Raw genomic sequence first — 19,325 nt, 5'->3', positions numbered from 1 at the left:
TCTCCTCCTCCCTCGAATTTGGGGTCTCCTCATGTGCTTTCAGAAAGAGGGGCTCCCACAGACCTGCAATCAATCCTTGGGACTGGTAAGACCCACCCTCGGGGGCCGGAGTCCTCGGCGTGACTCTAAGGAGGGGCCGAGGGCAACCCCGTGATGGGCGCCTTCTTCCTTCACCCCACAGTGCCCAGCAAAGCACTTGCCCGGCACAGAGAAGCCTCCAGAACGTTTGCAGAGGGAATGAACGAATGCATGGCAGTGGGGAGGGGGGTTGTGAAAAGCAGATTTTGAATCTGAGACCCAAGCAGTGGACACTCCATGCCCACCGGCGTCCACGGGCTGGTCCACAGCGTCGTCTGGGGGTGCTGGGGAGGTCGGAGAGGACAGTGAGTCAGAGCCCCCCAAGACCTGCTGCAGGCCCCACCCTAGGGATCACAGTCAACCGGTCTGAGCTGGCCTAGGCCCACGGATGCCCCAGATCTCACTCGGGGCCAGGGCTGGGAACCCCTGGCCAGCCCGGACTCTCACCCTTCAATCCCAGCAACTGGGGCTCAGGGAGGGAGGTCACCCTGCGTGTTGGGGCACCATGGGACGGGAGCCTGGGTCGCCTGACTTCTCCGTCACCCCAGCAGGGCAGCCCAAGCTGTCTGCAGCCGGCATGACACACGGGCTCAGCAATTTCTGACTCACGGCCACCCGTCACGGGACGCCACCCGCCGCCTCCGCCCTGACCCCCATGGCCTCCGGAGGCTCCTCCCACCGAGGACCAGCAGGCCACAGTGGGAGGAAGGACGGCAGGGCCGCACCCAGGGCTGGCTGGGAAACCCGACAACCCCACGCAGCCCACACTCGGGGACAGGCAGAGGAAGAGGTGGGCGTGCCACCATTAGCGCTGACCCCTGCACCGCCCGGGCCGCGTGCCCCACGCCCTGCCCCTCCCTGGCATGCTCCTGCCTGACCGGGAGGTTGTGCCCCCAGCCCCCCACCAGCCTGTGTGCACCCCGACCTGCAGGCCAAGCACCCAGCAGACAGGACAAGGGAGGCCTGCCTGAGCCCAGCAGGTGCTACAGCCACAGGACTCTAGAATCAGGGCCCCACGCCGGGGCGAGCACACCAAGCTTCCTGCTCTGTCCAAGAACCTTCAATGGCTCCCTATTACCTACGGAGTCCAGTTCCGACTCTTCAGCCTCCTACTTGAGGCCTCAGCCTTTACTCTGATTGCAGCCTTCCCCTAAACATGTCCGGGTCTTCCCACACCCCTGCCCCTTAACTTATTAGTCCTGCTGCCAGGAATGCCTCTCCCCTCCTCCCTCCCTGCAGCCACATGGGATCCTACAGATCCTTGGAGATCTGACTCACAGGGAAGGGAATTAATACCGTCTATGGGCTTGGGGATCCCGATAATCTCAAGGACTCCTCCCAGCTCCTGATGACACCAGCCCTGACAGCCCCGTGTGGCAGAGGCGGCCGCTGTCTGAGGCTCAGAGAGGCCGCATGTCCCAGGCCCCAGGTCTGAGGGCAGGAGGGGCTCCGGTTGCTCGGGAGTGTGGTCTTCCCCGCACGACCAGCTTTCCGCTGAGCCACAAGCTCAGGGGAGTACCCGGGGTCTGCATTACCCCCTCCAATGCCATGGCGACCTGGGTCAGCTCCCCCAGCATCCTGCCCCTTCCCACAGCCTGCCTGGGGTCACAGGTGGTCCCCTGGGTTGGGGCCCTTGCTGACACTGAACTTTGCTTGGGCTGAGGGCCGTCGGGTGTGGGGAGGTGGGTCATGGATCACAGAAGCGGACTGCACAGTGGCCATGACCACCAGCTCTGGGGCCAGCCTGTCGGGGTTCAAATGCCAGCTAACCCTTTACCAGCAGTGTGACCTCGGGCAAGTCAATTCACCGCCCTGTGCCTCAGTTTCCTCCTCTGGAGAGTCATCTCCGAGGACTGTCATGGTGGTGGTGGAATGCACTTCTATAGTTAAAGTCCTTAGAGCAGCACCTCCTCAAAGTAAGTGCTAAGTAAGCATTTGGAACTGTCCCTGCAGGGGGGTCAAAAGAGACAGTGCCCCAGTTGCTGGAGATGAAGATGTCTGGGATGAGTGAGGGCAGAGCATGGGGCTGAGCTTATAGGGTATAAATTCACTCTACCCCCAAACTCTTTATCCCATGGGATGCTCCTAGCTGGGAAGAGCTTCCTCCTCTCCCCTTTCTGTCTATAGATGAGACTTGGGAGTTGGTGATTTGCCTAAGTGCACCAAGCAAGCTGGTGGCAGTTGGCATGGGGAACCCCAGTCTCTCGGCTCCCAGGCCTGGCTCCACTATGGGATTCCTCTTGGCAGGTCCCTTAAAGGTCAGTGACTGTCTCTCGGAGAAGATAAGTCATCAGCGTGAGTGGGGGTGGGCGTGGGACCCAGTGGGAGGTCCAGGGAGAGGTCACAGGGGATCAGAGGCAGGGGCAGCCCGAGAGCCCGGGATCCAGCTTCCTTTCTCAAGAGGGCAAGGCCTCCTGGGCAGCTCCCAGGGGAAACGGTGGAAGCGTCAGCCCCGGGAAACACGACGGGGTGGGACAAAAGGGGGTGCCGGGGCAGGGCTTCCTGTTGGGCGGACACAGCCACTGGCCGAGGCCGGGTGACCTGGGTGGCTGCGGCCCTGAGGCCAGGCCGGGGTTGGCGTCGCCTCATCCCTGGCTCCGGCCCAGGCCCTCCGTGTCCCGTTCTCCAGGCCCGCCCTGGCTTCCTGTCCCACTGGGCCCACCCAGCCTAGGCGGGGGATCAGGCGAGAGGGAGGGCCCGCAGATGCTTCCTCAGAAGCACCGAAGTTTTCTGGGGGCAGGAGGGGGCCTGCAACATGGCCTTTGGCCTCTGACCTGTAGACCTCCAGCTCTTTGTTTTCCAGTAAGAGGCCTTGCTGGTTTTTCTCCCCAGGAGCTCACAACTCCAGACACAGCTATGCAGGGGCTGCAGGACTCAGCCCCATCCTGGGATCTGATCACTGATTCCCCCCTACTCTAGGGAGGGGAGCAGTGGCCCTTCCGAGAAACGATACCAAAGAGACCAGGGCGGGGAGACAGGCTGAAGCAAGACGGATCCCAGCTCTCAAAGGCAGAACTTCCCAGTGGTCACAGATGGGGGGAAGCATGGCGTTCTCCCTCGGGTGTGGCATCCTCTCCCACTGGAGGCAGCGTGATACCAAACTACCAACTATAGGCAGGGCACCAAGAGCGAGGCCCCTCACTCCACCCCTGCTTTGCACACCTGGACCCGTCAAGTGTCAGGAGGAGTCTGAGTGGAGTGGATGCTAGGCCTGGGGGCTTTGGGGTCACCCACAACCTCCAAGTGAGCTCTGCAGCCTCGGGAGCTGGGGTCTTGCTTGTCCACAGACTGGGGGAATGGTGGGCGTGGAGAAGTTGGTGGCCTGACCCAGTGGGGGGGTAAGATTTGAACACAGGGGACCATCAGCTCCTGCCCGTCACTGCTCCTGTCCCTTGCAGTTCCCCAGGGCTCAGGCTTATGGGAGGCAGCTGTATCCTAGGTCTCTATCCAAGCCACTCAGCACAGAGGCAGCTCAGAAAGCAAACAGGCCAGAGAGTGGGGAAGACCCTTCCAGGTGGCCCCAGGGGCCCGCCCATGGGCAACGGCCTGTCATAGCAGGTGGGAGGTGGTCTGGGCCAGCGTGGGGCGGGCCCTCACCAGGGATCACCCAGCCAGCTAGGGCAGAGCTGGAATCCAGGTCTCTGCCCTGGGAGCGCCCCACTGAAGGCCGCCAGCCAAACCCAGAGCAGTCCCTCGAGGGCCCGGGTGCCTTTAGCCACCCCTGGCTGCACTGCATAGGACACCAGTGACTTGTTCCAGCCAGAAGATGCTAAAGGTGAGCAGGGTGCAAGACAGAAGTCGGTCTTCAGGAAGCAGCTTGTCTGAGGCCAGGGCACAAGTTACCAGCAAGAGTTTCTAAGAAGGCCAAGGGGCAGTAGTAAGCCTCTGGACTTTGGGGGTATGCAAGCTGAGGCAGGCAGACTCACAGGCCCAGGCAGAGTGACAGGCGGGGCCATTTGCACCTGCATTCTGTGACTCTACCCTGTTAGTTTTATGACCACCCATGCCCGATTGTGGGTGGCAGGGCCGGGGGCTGTGATACCAGACACCAGTTGAACCCCACCCGCCACCCCTCTCTGGATAGGAACTTCCCAGCTAGAACAGAATGGCCTTGAGTTCATGAGCTCTCGGGACCCTTCCAGATCAAAGCAGGTGTCACAAGGATCTGCGGTCCTGGTGACGACGCCCTGCAAACCTCTAGGGCACCTGGTGGGCTCTGTCCTCGGCTCATCCCAGGAGTATGCCCACTTCTTCAGAACCCAGGGCAGACTGCAGGGTCACCACCCCCAACCATCCTCACTCAACGGTGCCTTCCTCCTGGGCCCAGCTTTGCGGGAACCTTGGGCCCACTCAGACGCTGCCTGGTGCTGCGGTGAGCAGCCCGTGGGCAAGGGGCACATCTGTTACTGAGCTTGGGCCCAGCACAGAGTTGGCTGCCCCGAAGTGTTTGCCCAAGGAAGGAGGGAGGGAAAGAGGGTGGAAGAAAGAGAACAAACCAACACACGAATGCAGGGGGGCTCTCAAAAGACCCCCAAAGGCCACTCAGGCCCCCTCACCTCCAGCCCTCCAGGGCCAAGTCATACTGCAGCACGGGCAAGGAAATTATGACAAAGTCCCCTGGGGCTCTGCTGCCAGGTGGGCTTGGAGAGGGCCCCCAGATGCCCAGGACTCCCGCTCCACCCCGCCCATCTCCCCTGGGAGCCCCCTCCTGCTGAATCCCACCTCTCTGGAGAAAGGGGACCCTCCCCCAGCTGGCAATGCCTGCTCAGCCTGGGGCTCAGGGGCTTCTCTCACCCATCCTCCTGCTGACCCCTACCCAACATGGGCGTTTCACCCTTTGGAGTGACAGTGGAGTGGGTGGCAGCCCCCTCAGGACAAGATCACACAGCATCTTTGTGATGAAGAGTGATTCTGCCCCTCCAACAAAGCGTCACCGATGTGGGAGCCCAACAGAGGTTCTGGAAGATCTGTGTTTTGACAACCCCTTCTTCCTGCCCAGCCTGGGTCCTGGCACCCAGTGGGTGCTTACTACCTCTCTGAGAGCCTGCTTGATGGGTGCACGGGGAGGCCAGGCCCCAGCAGCAGACTCTAGGGCTGCCTCTACTTGGGTCCCTCCCGCTGGCCGGGCCTCTGCATTTTTGAGCTCCTCCAGGTCAGGGGTGCCCTCTCTGTTTCAAGCCCAGTTTCTTTACTCGATGGAAGGTCCAGCAAGGGTGGGGAGCAGGAGCTGGGCCATTCCTGGGTCCAGGCCTCCCAATGCCAGCACAGAGGCCCCAGAAGCCGAAAGCACTGCTCAGGTTGCCCCCACAGACACCACTGCTCACCCCTGCTGCCCCTTGCCCTTGTGGCCCCCTCCCCAGCCCCACACCACAGCCTCCTGCTCAGCTGGCCTGAACTGCTTCCCGAGACAAACAGGGAAAAGGGCTCCGTGACTCGCTAAGGTTTCCTTGACCAGGGACAAGCGCGCACACACGTGCATGACGGTGGGCACTGGGTCACGTGACCTGCAGGCCAGGGGCCAGGCAGCTCCGGTTTCGGTGTCTCCGAAGGACAAGGCAGGCCTGCCTTTCTTCACCCAGAAGAATGCCTTCTCCACGCACTCGTTTTCTGCTCCCTGGACGAGCCGGGGACGCGCAGGATGGGAGGCCAAGCCCGGGGTGGGGTGGAGAGGCGGGGAGGAGCACGGGCCGCCCTGTCTTTGTCTGCTGTTTTCTTTCCACCCTCCCCACCCCAGAGGGCAGATGCCTGCTGGGAAACTGGGGCGCCCAGCCGCCCCCTGACTCTGACAGCAGGGAGGATCCGCAACAGGGCACTGGGGTCGGCAGGCAGATGAGGTTCAGGGAGTTTCACACAGTGGGTCAAGGTGGGGTCCTTGGAGCTGGACCCTGAGATGGTTTTCCAGCTGGACCCTGAGATGACCTTGGGGGGGGAGGTCCAGAGGATAAGACAGGAGGGGAAGAAGGACATGTCTAGTCCGACTTAGGAACAGTTCTCCATCTGCGCTGTTTGCTTAGGATGCAGATGGGGTTCCACCTGAACCAAAGGTTCTGGAAGTAAGAAAGCTGGGGGGCAGTGCCTCCAGGCTCTTCTAGCTTTGGGGGTCTGTTGGTGCCTCAGATATTTCTCCAGGGTGGCGGGCCTGTCCTCAGGACCCGGGACACCCACCCTCGCCCCCACACTCAGGGAGGAGGGGGCCGTGTCCCGGACAGGCAGGGCTGGGACCCAGCTCTGGCTGGGCAACTGTCCCACAGCTCCCGCCCTGCTGGGGACTCAGGCCTGACCCCAGGGGTCCCTGCTGCCCAGAAACCACTGCAGCGGCATCTCGGGAAGGCCACAAGGGAAGAGAGGCTGGGCTGAGAGTTCCCAGCGGCTGCTAGCTCCAACCAGGCACCACCCCGTTTTACAGATGAGGGAACTGTGCCCAGAAGAGTTAACCCACCCTGAAAGGTCACTCAGCTAATGAGGGGTGGAGTCAGCATGTGAGCCCAGACAACCCAACTCCAGGGCCCTTGTTTGGAGGCATTTCCCCACCCAAATGGACCGGGCTCTGCCCCCAGCTGCTCTGGGCCCGTCTGTCCTTCCTGAGCGCCAGGCCCTGCCTTGGGGGCACCAGGCCCGGCCAGCCCCACCTCGCCCCGTCCCAGGCGCTTGGAAGTAGCCCCAATACTCTGCTCTAGACACAGAGGAAGGACATGGGGTGGGGGGCTGGGGAGGGAGGGAGGAGGAAACTTGGGGAAGGGGAGGGAAATGGGATACAAACCAGGATAGGGAAAGAAAGAGTGCAGCCCAGAGAACTGGGGTGGGCTGGGTGGGGAAAGACACAGAAATGGAGGACGGGCTGCAGAGAGGCAGTTAAAGAGTGCCAGCGAGGTAGAAGAGGAAGACAGAGAGGTGACAGAGGGAAAGAGGAAGGAGGGGGAGAGAAAAGCAGGGTGGCGGTGGGGAAGCAGTAAGGAGGGCGGGGAGGCCGAGCAGGAGGAAGGAGAGAAGGAAGGAGAGGAAAGGATTCCCCAAAGAAGGAGGGTTGGGGATGGAGAAAGGAGGAGCCGAACACAACAAAAGCAAGGCGGAGAGGGGTCAGGGAGTGAGAGGGCCTCGGGAAAGAGAGAGACAGACGAAAGCAGAGCCGCCCACCGAACATTAAATACCTAACAGGAGATGACAAATCAAATGGGAATTACTGCGGTAAAAACATAATTAGAAACTTGATTGAAGTTAAACAGAATTTACATAACACTGCAAATTAACTTTATACGGAAACTGTTCACTGGGAAGGCAATGAAAAGGCATTTCATTAGTAATCTATATTTAAACAATAGGCACAATGGAGCCTTCTGATGAGGAACTGGGTGCCTTCAGCCCGGAGTGAGTGCCAAAGGCTGGGGAGACGAGCACGGGGGGTGCTCCCGGTGCCAGCAGGCAGGGCCAGCAGGGACTCCCAGAGCCTGCCCATCGGGGCTGCTGGAAGTGGGCACAATTGGGCCAGGCCAGGGTCTGGGGCAGGGTCTGCCCTTCACTTGCTGTGTGACCTTGGGCAAGTTCCTTACCTTCTCTGGGCTTCAGTTTCCTCATCTGCAAAAGGAGGAGGTGGGAGAGGGGCCCCTGAGAATCTACAAATGCCCAGAAGACAGAAGTGGGTGGCGGATAAGAGCAGGGATTTGGCATTGGCCTGCCACTTACTCACAGTGGCATCGTGTAAGTGATTTTGTTTCTGGCCTTGGTTTGTTCATCTGTTCAGTGGAGATAAGTCCACATCACCAGGCAGTGGAAGGATTTGGGGAGGCACTGGGTGGGGATAGACTTAAGATCAGTGAGTCTGAAGGTATAAGATTACTTATCTGATCCGCTGGGAACAGTAATTGGATTCTCTAAGCACTGACCCACTCAGAGCAGCTTCTGATGACCCCGTCATCCCTCACTCTCTCCTGAAGGTGAGGGTCGCTGTGTCCCTGCCCAGGCCCTGTCTGATTCCCGGCATGGAAGGAGCTCCACCCCCACCCCGCCCATGTCTTTGCTCATATCGGACTGGGCCATACTCACAGCTGGGCTGGTCCTTGCCCCATGCGGCCCCCTCCGCATGGAGGGGTCCTGGAATGCATGTGCTCCTCCTCACCCCTCCTCACCCTTCCCCACCCCATGCACCCTGCCTAACCCCGCAGAGCCCGGGGGCAGCAGCTCTTCTCTGCAGCCTTCCCTGACCTAGCAGTGGCCATTCTCTCCACTGGGTGCCTGCACGTGCACGGCGACACTGGGCGCTGTTAGTTCTTTTGCCTGTCCCCCACCCCCACCCCATTTGGACTGTGAGTGCTTGGAGAGTGAAGACCCTCCTTGGTCATGCCTGTAAGCCCCGCTCCGAGCCCTGGGCGCAGGTGCTCAGCAAATGTAGGCAGACATCACAGAGTGGTTACCGGGGGACTTCCTGGAGGAGGCAGGGCTGGGCTCCTTTGGAGGGGTAGAGGGTGGACAATACAGGGCAGCTGGGAGCCTGATGAGATCTGGCCTCTCTGTTCTGGAGGGAGGGGAGGGTGGACCCGAGTTTCTCTCAGAGTCTCTGGGGTCCCCCTTCCATGCCCCACCAGCCCAGGACGGCTGCAGCTCCCAAAGTCATACCGCTGGGTGGGGGCACAGCCAGAATTCTAACCCAGCTCCTCAGATTCCAAGCTCAGGCCCCTGACCCACCGAAAGGGTGTGCCTGGGGCCCAGTGGTCAGGGGTGCAGGTGGCTGGGCCCCAGGAGAAGCCCACCCTCATTGAAAAGACACTGCTAACCTTTGTGGTGGAGGCCGAGAGAGAAGGACAGAGACGGGAGGGGGGAGGCAGCAGGAGAAACCACTCAGATGCACGAAAGTGGGCACTGATCCCATGCCACAGCCCCCACAATTCCAGTTCCCGCCAACGGTGGAGAGATCCTTGAATCTCACGAGCAGCTCTGACACTCACTCATGCTCCAGGAAGCTTTTACAGATTTTTTTTGACAATGCAGGGTCCACCCGGTGCTTAGGGGGTCAATAGGAAGATGTGGGGTGGGTGCCCCCCCAAAACATCTGTCCAGGACCAGGGAGGCCTGTGCCTGTGTTCAGTCTCTCCAGGGCTGGCCTGGGTTGGGGGAGAGTCTGCTTTGCCCTTTGAGTTGTTTTCAGCCCCAGCAAGGGGGCATCCGAGGGGCCCAAGAGCCCCAGCGGGATGTAGGACAGGCCAGGAAGCTTCTCAGAAGAAAGTGTGAAGTGCAGACATCAGGGCAAGCAGCTCAGCGGGTCCAGGTAGAGCCAATGGGTAGCCTGAGCCTTTGGCTGCTCTAGGTAGGGATTAGCCTGGGTGTAGTGTCCTCCTAATCCTAGCCCCCTGCCCCAGAGTGGTTGGGTGTGGAGGGGAGAGCTGTGTGCTTTCTCCTCCCTCTCCAAATATGGCCCGTTTATCGAGGCCTCTGAGCCTTCGTAAAAGCTGTTCCCTCTGCCCGGAGTGCCCTTTCCCCGCTTTATTCAACAAAATCTTCCTGTCCATTAAGAGCCGGCTCTCTCCCTTCTCCTCCCTCCACGGCTGTGCCTTCTCAGGCTCCTTTACTGCCCACCTCCTCCTTCACCTTCCCTGCCTCCGTGATTCAGACCCGGGTCCCCCGTCCCCCATCCCCGCCACTCCCGAGGTGATCTCATCCGGCCTCACAGCCCTAAACACCATCTATACATGACAACTCCCAAATTTATATCTCCACTTGGGACCTCACTCTGCCTTCCAGACTCACATATCCAACTGCTGAGTCGACCTTTCCACTTGGATGTCTCAAAGGCATTTCAAACGTAACGCCTAACACAGAACCCCTGGGCCTTGCAGCCAGCCCTCCCCCAAGCTTGCTCCTCCCTTGGTCGTTCTTGGCCCACTAAATGCCCACTTCCATTCCACCAGCGGCTCCTGTCCCAGGCCCAAGGCCCTTCCTCGGCTGCCCCATCTTCTCTCACGCTCCATGTATAATACACCAATGAGCTTCCCTGCTCAAAGTCTTTGAAATAGATTCAGAATTCGATCGCTTCTCCCATCTTCCCCTGCTACCTAACACCCTAGCCTAAACCACCACCACTCTCACCTGGATGTGTGCAACAGCTTCCCAAAGACCTCCCTGCTCCCCCTCCTGCCCGCCTACATCTTGAGCTGGTCCCTCAAGATCTTTTTCTGATTTCATCTCCCACCTCTCACTTCACTCTAGCCACACTGGGCTTCCCTGCCATTTCCCTGAACATGCCAAGCATGCTCCAGCCTCAGGGCCATTGTGCTCACTGTTCCCTCTACCTGGAAGGCTTCCCATATGTCCTTACGCCAGGATCTTCCCCTTGTTGCATTCAAGTCTCTGTTCAAATATCACCTCATCAGAGGTGTTCCTTGGATAGGTGGGTGGAAGGAAGGATGGATGAAAGGAAAGAAGGAGGGTCGTATGGGAAGAAACATGGATAGATGATTACAGAAGGGTGGGTGGGAGGATGGAAAAGTGATGAGTAGATAGAAGGATGGGTGAGTGGGGGGATGAAAGGCTGATGGATGGGCAGGTGGACAGAGGGATGGTGGGATGTGAAGATGAATGGATTGATGGATAGGTGGGTGGAAGGATGGATGGACAGATGGAAGGAAGAGTGGATGGTCTTCAGGACACTTGTGGATGGTCCCTGGATCTCCTGATTGCTTCCATAAATCCTCCCTCATCTTTCAAGATCTGGCTTTCAAGTCCTGGCTCCTCCAGGAAGCCCTCCATGACTGCAGCAGCTACAGTGATCTAAATCTCTCTTCTGAAAACCCCTGCAGCCTGTCCTGTGGCCCCTGACACTTGGTGGTCTCTGGCACTGGGCAGAGCCCACTGGAGCCCACCATAAAGGATGGCTGGTTGCTCAGTCTCAACAGCAGGGTTTCTCTGGGGAAGAGGGATCGGACCAGGGCACTGACTTGCGACTTTATTTTTAAGCTGAAGGGAAAGTGTGGAAGCTGATATGGCAGACAGAATCGAGCTGAAAATGAAGACGATATTTGCCCAGGGCTGCCTGGGAGATTGCATTGGAGTTTCAAATGCCATCCAGAGAAGACTGCAGGCACATCTCCAGGAGGTCTATGCCAGTTTGGATGTATTATGTCCCCCAAAACGCCATTATCTTTGATGCAATCTTGTGGGGGCAGCCGTATTAGTGCTGATTAGATTGGAATTCTTTGAGTGTTTCCATGGAGATATGACTCAATCAACTGTGAGTGGAAAGTTTGATTGGAAAGTTCCATGGAGGTGTTACCCCGCCCATTCAGGGTGGGTGTTAATTGGATCACTGGAGTCCTACAAAAAAGTTCACAGACAGAAGCAGCTTGATGCTGCAACTTAGAGAGACATTTGCAGAAAGCCATTGAAAGCAGGCTTTTGCTCTGAAGAAGCTAAGAGAGGACAAAACGCCCCAACAGCAACATTTTGAAGAATGCACAGGAGCTGAGAGAAGAGCTGGAACCCAACCCAGGATCAGCAGATGCCAGTCATATGCCTTCCCAGTTAATAGAGGTTTTCCGGATGCTACTGGCCTTCCTTCAGTGAAGGTACCCTAAAGTTGATGCCTCACCTTGGACAATTTAGAGCCTTAAGACTGTAACTTCGTAACCAAATAAACCCCCTTTATAAAAGCCAATCCATTTCTGGTATTTTGCAACATGGCAACATTAGCAAACTGGAACAAGGCCCGAAAGAATCCCCTTCTCCAGCTTTGCCTGGCCCTGCTGACCTCGTGGCCTCAACACTACACCCACAACCGGGCCAGGACCACCGGCTACAGCCTGGAATCCAGACTGAGCCAGGCCGCCCAGATGGCTGAATGACAAATAAAATCGGATCCAACTGAGTCACAAAATCCACAAGATTGGGGGTAAATGGGGAACCTGAGTCTAGCACTCACTTTACAGATGGACAAATGGAAGCACAGAAGCATTTTGTGCCTGGTTTAGCCACCACACAAGGAGTCACAGAGAAACCCTGTGGCCTTGGACGGGAAAGCCCGGGAGCAAGGGGCTGGCCTTCCTGGGCTCCAGCCCAGCCCCGTCCCCACCAGCATCTGGCCTTGGCCTTGCCAGGTGCTGGGCCCAGGTGGCGGTGTGGCCTGGGCGTCAGGGCAGCAGGGATCCTGTGTTACCTTTGTAAGTCAGCTCAGGGACAGCTGGCAGCTCAGGGACAACTTCAGCTCCCTGTCTTCACACCCCTCGCCGCATTGGTCTGATGCCAAAGGCCTCCTCCTGCTCCTGGGGATGGCAGTGAGAGAGACGGACGCGACGTGAGCAGCCAGGGACAGACGAGACGGCACAGCGTCCGCCTCCCCTCCCCTGCCGGGCTAATCTCAGTGACCTCTTGGGCCACTCCAAGTCCCTGGCCCCAGAATGTCTGATTTATCGGTGCCTCCTGTGTCTTCCCGCCCCACTGCCCTCCAACGAGCAAGCCAGCTACTCCTCAGGGGATTTTTTTTTTTTTTTTTAAATATGTAAGTTCTGTTCCTTCTGGGGTTTGAGGGCTTTGTGTTGTTGTCTTTTTCCTGGTGAGAAAAGCAGAAAGCCATGGCCTTCCTGTGCAGCCCCCAGGCAGGGTGGCAGGGAGCCACGGGCTGGGTATTTTTAGCCCTGCCTCCAAAGCCCTTGCAAATTCTCCTCTGGGCCCCACGCCTGGCCTCAGGGAATCATCTCAGCCGATGGCCTGACAGCAACCCCCGGCCTGAATTTTTTCCTCATTATGGATCGCCCGCAGATCTCTGACCAACACTCAGGGCCATTTCACTTGTGCATGCGCCTCCCCGGGATCTTGGGCTCACCCCTGCTTCGTCTCAGCCCGCGCGGCCCCCGCTGCACGCGTTTAAGGCTGGATGTTTGGCTTCAAAGTAGCTGGGGAGGCCCAGAAGCATAATCTGAAGTGGAAAAGAGTCCTGGTGATCGTTTGTGTTCCCCAAACTTCAGGCCTTCCACGCCCCTTGTGATTCTTGGGCTGAGCGGTACACTACCGTGTGATAGCTTAATATTTATATGTGCTTTAACTCACTTTTTTTTTTTGGCTTCAACAAACCTGGCCTTGTCCAAAGTGATCATATCCCAAGATAACTGGTCTGATATGCTCGTTGTATTTTTCCAATATACCTTAATAAATATACAACGAATAAAACAAAAATAAGTGTTCTTCTGTGTACTACCCAAAGCTAGAATCTTGTCCAGCAGTTATGTGGGCCAAGCTTTGGCAAGGTCACTATTGTCTGCCCACCCTCTCGTGTGGAAGGAGGAAGCGAGCCATGGTGGGGTGTGGTGAAGGGGTGGCCGAGGGGGTCAAATCAGGGTGTGCTGGAAGCTTTCCGTATTGTTCTGTTTTCCAGCACTGGACGCTGCTGTGAAGTCTGGCCCCAGGATGGGGTGTAGCCACGGAGCGCTGCAGGCCCCTTGGCTGGGAACCCAAGATGGCGTCTCTTCCCAGCATCCCTCTCTGCCCCTTTCCATCAGGCTGGCCCTGGGAACAATGACCCCTTCTCCAGGTAGATGTGGAAGCACAGAACGCAGCCCTCAGCCCCACAACTGGAGCACTTGGCTCTGTGATCCTGTGGGCTCCTGGGGCAGTCTCTGGGCCTCTCTGGGCCTCGGTCTCCCCGTGTGCACCTTGAGGGGTCGGCCCTGGTGATCCGGGAGGCCCTGCAGTTCTCAGGGCCCACTGACCCCCTCTGTCCTCTCCAGCTCCGCCCGCAGTTTGGGAACCCCAGCGGGGCCCCTTGGCCCCATGTCCCAGCTGCCCGCCCCTCCTGCTGAGAACAGGATGTGGTGTCAGGAGGTGAAGGAGAGTGTGGGGTCGGGCTGGGGAGCGGCCTCGGGACGGGACTTCCTGAAGCCAGATGGGTTTACCACAGTCAGTTGGGCCGAGGACCTCACAGCTGTGAGTTATAAATGTCCCTGTCAGAGCCTGGCTGAGGCGCCAACCAGCCAGGGGCCGTCCTCCAGGAGCCCTCCCCGACTGTCCAGTCCTCACGGCCCCTGGGCTGTCCTAACACCTTTCTCTGGGTCTACAAGAGAAACAAGGGTCTACTCCTGCCTTCTGCCCACTCCTCACCCTTCCATGTGTGAGCCTGGTGGTTCCCTGTGCCTCTGCCCACCTACTCAGCCTGGGGCTTGGCACACAGCCCGTCCCCCCAGGGGCCTCAGGGGCAACAGTTCCAACTCGGTAACCTGCTTCCCGCGGCCCACCCACAGGGAGTGGGGGGGGGGCAGCAGGGCTGAGCACCGGGCTTCTGCCTGCTCCCCAGGGCTCCCTTAGCCTGGGGGTGGTGTGGGGGCTCAGCTCCGGGGCTCCCAGGGTGAGTCTGCATACCAGGTGGCTGCCTATCGGGTGGGAAGTTAGGTCCCTCCATCCCAGGGGGCAGGGGTCCCCCTGCCCAGGCTACAGAAACACAGTGATAACAGAAGTAATCAGGGGAGGCTCCAGGTTTGCAGGGCCTGAAGCTTATACATTAATTTTTGGAGGCCTTCTTTAAAACATATATATATATAAAATCTTATATGTATTACATATTATGTATGTATTTATATATATATAATTACAAATGCAAAATTAAGGTGCAAAAGAGCATATTGAGACTGAGAAAAGAAATCACCGCACATTCCTAGAGACTTCAGGATCCAGACCCCTTTCTTAAGAGGCTCCTAACAGCAACCTGCCATCCCTCCCCACCCACATCACTCCACAGCTCCCAGCAACTCTGCCCTCAACTGGGCAGTGCAGGGGAGGGGCCCAAAAGTGTGAGTTCACGAGCAACCCAGGAACTCCACCTCTATCATAAAAACAGTGATGAAACGGATAATGATGCTGATAATAATAGTAGTACGTAACATTAATGAGCCTGGTATTGTTCTAAGTACTTTACGTGAATTGACTCACTTAATCTCTTTGCAACCCCCCTTTTTTGTTTTATTTTTTTCTTTGTGTTTTTTCCCTTTAATTTTTCTTTAGTTTTATTTTGCTGTCTTTTTTTTTCCTGCAATGCATTTTAATGGTAGAGAACAGACACAGAGAGGTTAAGTAACCAGCTCAAGGTCACAAAGCTAGGATAGCGCAGAACTGGTGGTGCCGGTGAGGTGCCCATGACCACTTCTCCTCTGCTACCTCTTTGGTGGGGGCTAGGAGAGTCATCCCCTCCTGGCTCCCACCCCCAAAGGCTCCAACAGTAGCAGTGACCAAGGCCAATGCTGGGTTGTGATTACAGCATTCATTCATTCCACTCAAATGCATTAAGCACCCAGTACGGAGCTCTCAGCAGTAAACGTGGCCTCCTGCTTGCCTCACTGTGCCCGGGCATGCTGCGATCCTCTCTGTGGACAGAAGTGGGTGCCACCTCAACTTTCTGGTGTTGGGATTCGCTGGGTCTGCTGGACCCACCCCAAAAAGAGAAGGGGAGTGGCGGGGTAGGGGTTGCTGAAGGCCACCCAGTGGGTTGTCCAGGACCCTCATGTCACAGATAAGAAAAAGGAGGCTCGGAGGGCAGCGACTTCCCGAGGGTCACCTTGTAAGTGGCGACTGGGGCTGACGTCAAACCCCGTGTGAGGTCTGAGGCTAGCCTTCTGGAGAGGCGGGGAGGGTCTCTGGCCACCTGGGGGTGGCTGAGGCCAGGCCCTGGTGGGACAGGCGGAGGAGGAAGGAGGCAGCTGCCTTTTGGCCTCCTGGGAGCAGGGCCTTTGTTTTCTCTCTTTGTTTTCCATCTGCCTGGGGCCCCAACGGCCTTCCAGGCTTCCCCTGATTGTCTGCAGGGTGATAAAAGTGCTGGAAAGCGGGAGGTCTCTGGCAGCAGTGGGGCCAACTCACACAGACACCCGGGTGGCCGGAGGGGGGCCCTGGGCCCAGAACCAGGCTCACCACCAACTGCACTGAGAGATACTGGGAGCGGCGCTTTGCATACAGACCTCACAGAACCCTCCAGCAACCCTGAGCACCCTCCCATTTCACAGAGGAGGAGACTGAGGGTCTGGAAAGCAGCTGCCAGGTCAGAAATCACGATGGTCAACATCAAGGCCTCCGGGATTTCCTTCAGGTCGGGTGGGCCCTGAGCCCTGTCAGCCTGCCCAGTCGAGGCCATGCTTCCATTACAGCTGAGATGGCCAGCTTTTAAGGCTGGCCAGGGGGAAAGGGAGCAGAGGGTCAGTCAGGGTCTCGCCAACCTGGGGACTTGCCTGGGAGACCCCAAGTAGTGACCTGCCCACACGTGGCCTCCCTGAAACAAAGTCCCTACTTAAACTGCTTTCTGGGAGGGTAAGTTATTCCTTTCTTGTGGTCTCATTCCCAAGGACATAGGGCTGGGGAGAGCGGGCCTGAGCTTACCCACCTAGCCTTTGGCCTGGTCTTCGCAGACCCTCCCCAGGTGTCTCCCCAACTTGCGTTATTTGATATTTTAAGTCACATTTGTGTTCCACCTTAATTATTTATATATTTTTATTTAAATCACTTTAAACTGGTCACTTTTCTTTTTACTTAGCCTTCTCTAAAGCACTATCACCTGTGAAACCATGAGTTTAGTGTATGAATTATATGCATATTTTCTAATTCACAAGAAAATAAGGGTACACCACAGAGGGTTTGCTTTGGACCACGGGCTCGGACCAGCCTACCCCTGTGCTCCATATGGGTTGGAACCTGGTCCAGCGATTTCTCCGCCAGCAAATATATAGGGATGAGCACTGGGATGGGAGTCTACACGCCTGGGTCAGGGACTGGTTTCTCCCACTGGGAGACCTCAGACCTCTCTGGACCTCAGTTTCTCCATCTGTACAGGAAGCATGGATAAGCCAAAAGCTCCTCCCAGCCGTATCCGTTGAAGCCTAGTGGTGCCTGGTGCTCCTGGGGCTCAGCCCCTGAGAGGACCTCCTTTGACCCCCTCCTCCTACACCTGATCGGGGGCCCGGAGTGGTGTCTGGGGTGCCAAGGGGAGACAGGGCCGTCCTGTGTGACAGCTATAAAATTAGATAATCAGCTAATCACTAGCAAATTAGCATCCCATCTTTACATAGAACAAATATAGTATTTACGTAAAAGTTGTTAGGAGTTTCTCTCTTTTTAATTAGCAGAAATAAATGCAAAATGAATGGTAATTAGGCAGCTGATGGATTCGGTAGTACAATTATGCCTGCAGCGGTGCCCCAGTCCTTAAACGCTGCATGCTCCGAGGAATCAGAGGAGCCTATTTATATAATTTATTTATAAAACAAAGTTAGTGGGAACAGAGGGGTGAGGTCTGTGCATGGCTGGGGGAGGGGTCTCAGCTGTAGGGACCTGGGAGGGGATGGAGCCTCAGTGCCCAGGAGTGGGGGGGTGGGCTGTGGAAATGCACCACTAAGGCCCCCGCGTGTCTATTTGAGGCCTGATCCTGGCAGGGGCATCCAATGCGTCACCACAGACCGGCCTCTCCAGCAGGAAGTAGGCTGGAGTGGTATGTCTGACTCTTTCCCTCCCCTGGTCCCCACCTCTCTCTGTTTTGCTAACCTTATTCTGTCCCTGAGCACGTCTCTGTGGCTGCACCCAGAGGTCAAGAGAGGAGGAGGATATTCTTCTTTACCTCCAGGAATTCAAGGGAAATCAGACCCAGGAAAAATGCACTCAAATGTAGTGGGATTAAGTTCCAGGGCAGAGGAGCACCCGGAGCTGTGGGAGTCCAGAGAGGAGGCTGCCCAGAGGAAGAGACGAGTTGGGTTTTGATGGGTGCGCAGGAGTTCTCTGAGAAGATAGGAAGTAGCAGAAGGACTTGCACGTGCAGAGGCAAAGAGGTGGGAAATAGCATGGCGACTGCAGGAGAGCTCACCAGGGGCATGGAGGATGGGCCAGTAAACAGGGCCTCGTTATTGTGATGGATCGGGGATGCCAGGCTGAGAGTCCAGACTTGATCCTGGAAGCCGTGGAAAGGGGAGAAGCTTCTCTTCTCAGCTTCCTTTCCCCACCCCCAGGGCCAGGGAGAGGGTCAGGTGGACAGTGCATTAGAGGCAGCTGGTCGGCTCAGCTGCAGGAGCATCGTGGAGCGGGCAGAGGCTAACCTGATTACCAGGGACAAGCAGGAGGTCTGTCTGTGGGCTGGGGGGAGGGGCTTGCTCTGTGGGCGAAGGGAAGGGGGGCACACTGGGCTACTCCTTGGATCCCCTGAGTGAGAGGCTTGTCTCTCCTGGAACAGAACCCCCTGCCCTGTCCCCACACCCCCACTGCTGGGGGAAGGTCTTAGCCAAGCCTGGGGGAGAGGACAGAGCACTGGCCTGAGAGGCCTTGTCCTCTCTGTCCCAGACTCAAATCTGGGCTCCACCGCTGCCTTGTGATGGGACGTTGAAAGAGCCGCTCTAGCTCTGGGCCAAGCATTTTTGTCTTCAAGGCAAAAGGCTTGAACTAGAATGGCGGAGAGAGCAAATTCACCCACTGCCCATTCTGGATAGTATCATGGGCACGACTTGGAGGGACTGAGGCAGCACGGGCACTCTCTAGTTTGCCACAGTCCCAGCCACTCCCTCCTGCCTTACCCCCAGCCCAATTCCCATGCTTGTGGTGTGTGCCTGGCTGTAGGCGGCTGATGGCCAGGATGACGATGGACAACCTGGGACCCTGGGCTCAGGGAGACAGAAAGCCCAGAGGCAGGTGAAGACGCAGCAGTGAGGAGCTGCCCTTCTTTACCCTGGCAGGAGCCCCTGGGTCCAGAGCATCCCTGGGCAGCAGCGGGAGGAGAGATGGGAGCCGCGGCTGCACCCAGGGGCTGGAGCCCTTTCCTCTCTTTGGCGAACTTGACTCAGTGTTCCTGCCCCTAAATTGGGAGCAGTCACACCTGCTCTTGGGTAATGAGAATGCTCACACAAACCTGGATGCCCGGCAGTGCTCTAAAAAGCCTGCAGAGCTGCTAGCTGTGACTTTGAATGCTGGCTGCTTGCCAAGGAAAGTTTTGCACTCCCCAGCCTGGCCAGCTTCCTAACCTCCCCTTCAAAAAAGCAGCACCCAAATGACTTCCGAGCTGGCTGCCCATTAACTATGGCCGTATTTTTGTCTCCAGCAGTGCCGGAGCGGTTAGCGGCTGTCACCCTCAGGACCACGTGCTGAACTTGTAAGGCGAGACGAAGATCACATAGCACCAGTTCTCTGCTCTGTAAGTTTCACTACTGCCTTTGGCCAAAATCAATAAAAACCTCAACTATTATTGTTTCACCAGAACAAGGGGCCGGGCCCTCACGATGACATTCCACCCCTGGTGGGTGCTGAGTCTTCATCAG

General features: G+C 57.4%; 1 protein-coding gene across 5 annotated transcripts in view; it reads right to left on the bottom strand.

Moving 5' to 3' along the window:
- The window catches only part of ZMIZ1 (zinc finger MIZ-type containing 1), a 222,288-nt gene that overhangs the window by 145,734 nt on the left and 57,229 nt on the right, over positions 1-19,325 (bottom strand). For 4 of the 5 annotated variants that reach the window (XM_037803800.1, XM_037803803.1, XM_037803798.1 and 1 more), the window contains exon 3: positions 12,218-12,323. The exons of the other annotated variant lie outside the window; for it this stretch is intronic. The gene's annotated coding sequence lies outside the window, so the exon portion shown is untranslated. The remainder of the gene's footprint in view (positions 1-12,217; positions 12,324-19,325) is intronic. 5 annotated transcript variants of the gene reach the window in all.

Source organism: Choloepus didactylus, chromosome 15 (assembly GCF_015220235.1).
Source record: "Choloepus didactylus isolate mChoDid1 chromosome 15, mChoDid1.pri, whole genome shotgun sequence".
NCBI classification, from domain to species: Eukaryota; Metazoa; Chordata; class Mammalia; order Pilosa; family Megalonychidae; genus Choloepus; species Choloepus didactylus.
The sequence above is the reverse complement of the archived record's forward strand: the minus strand, read 5'-3'. Positions and strand labels throughout refer to the sequence as shown.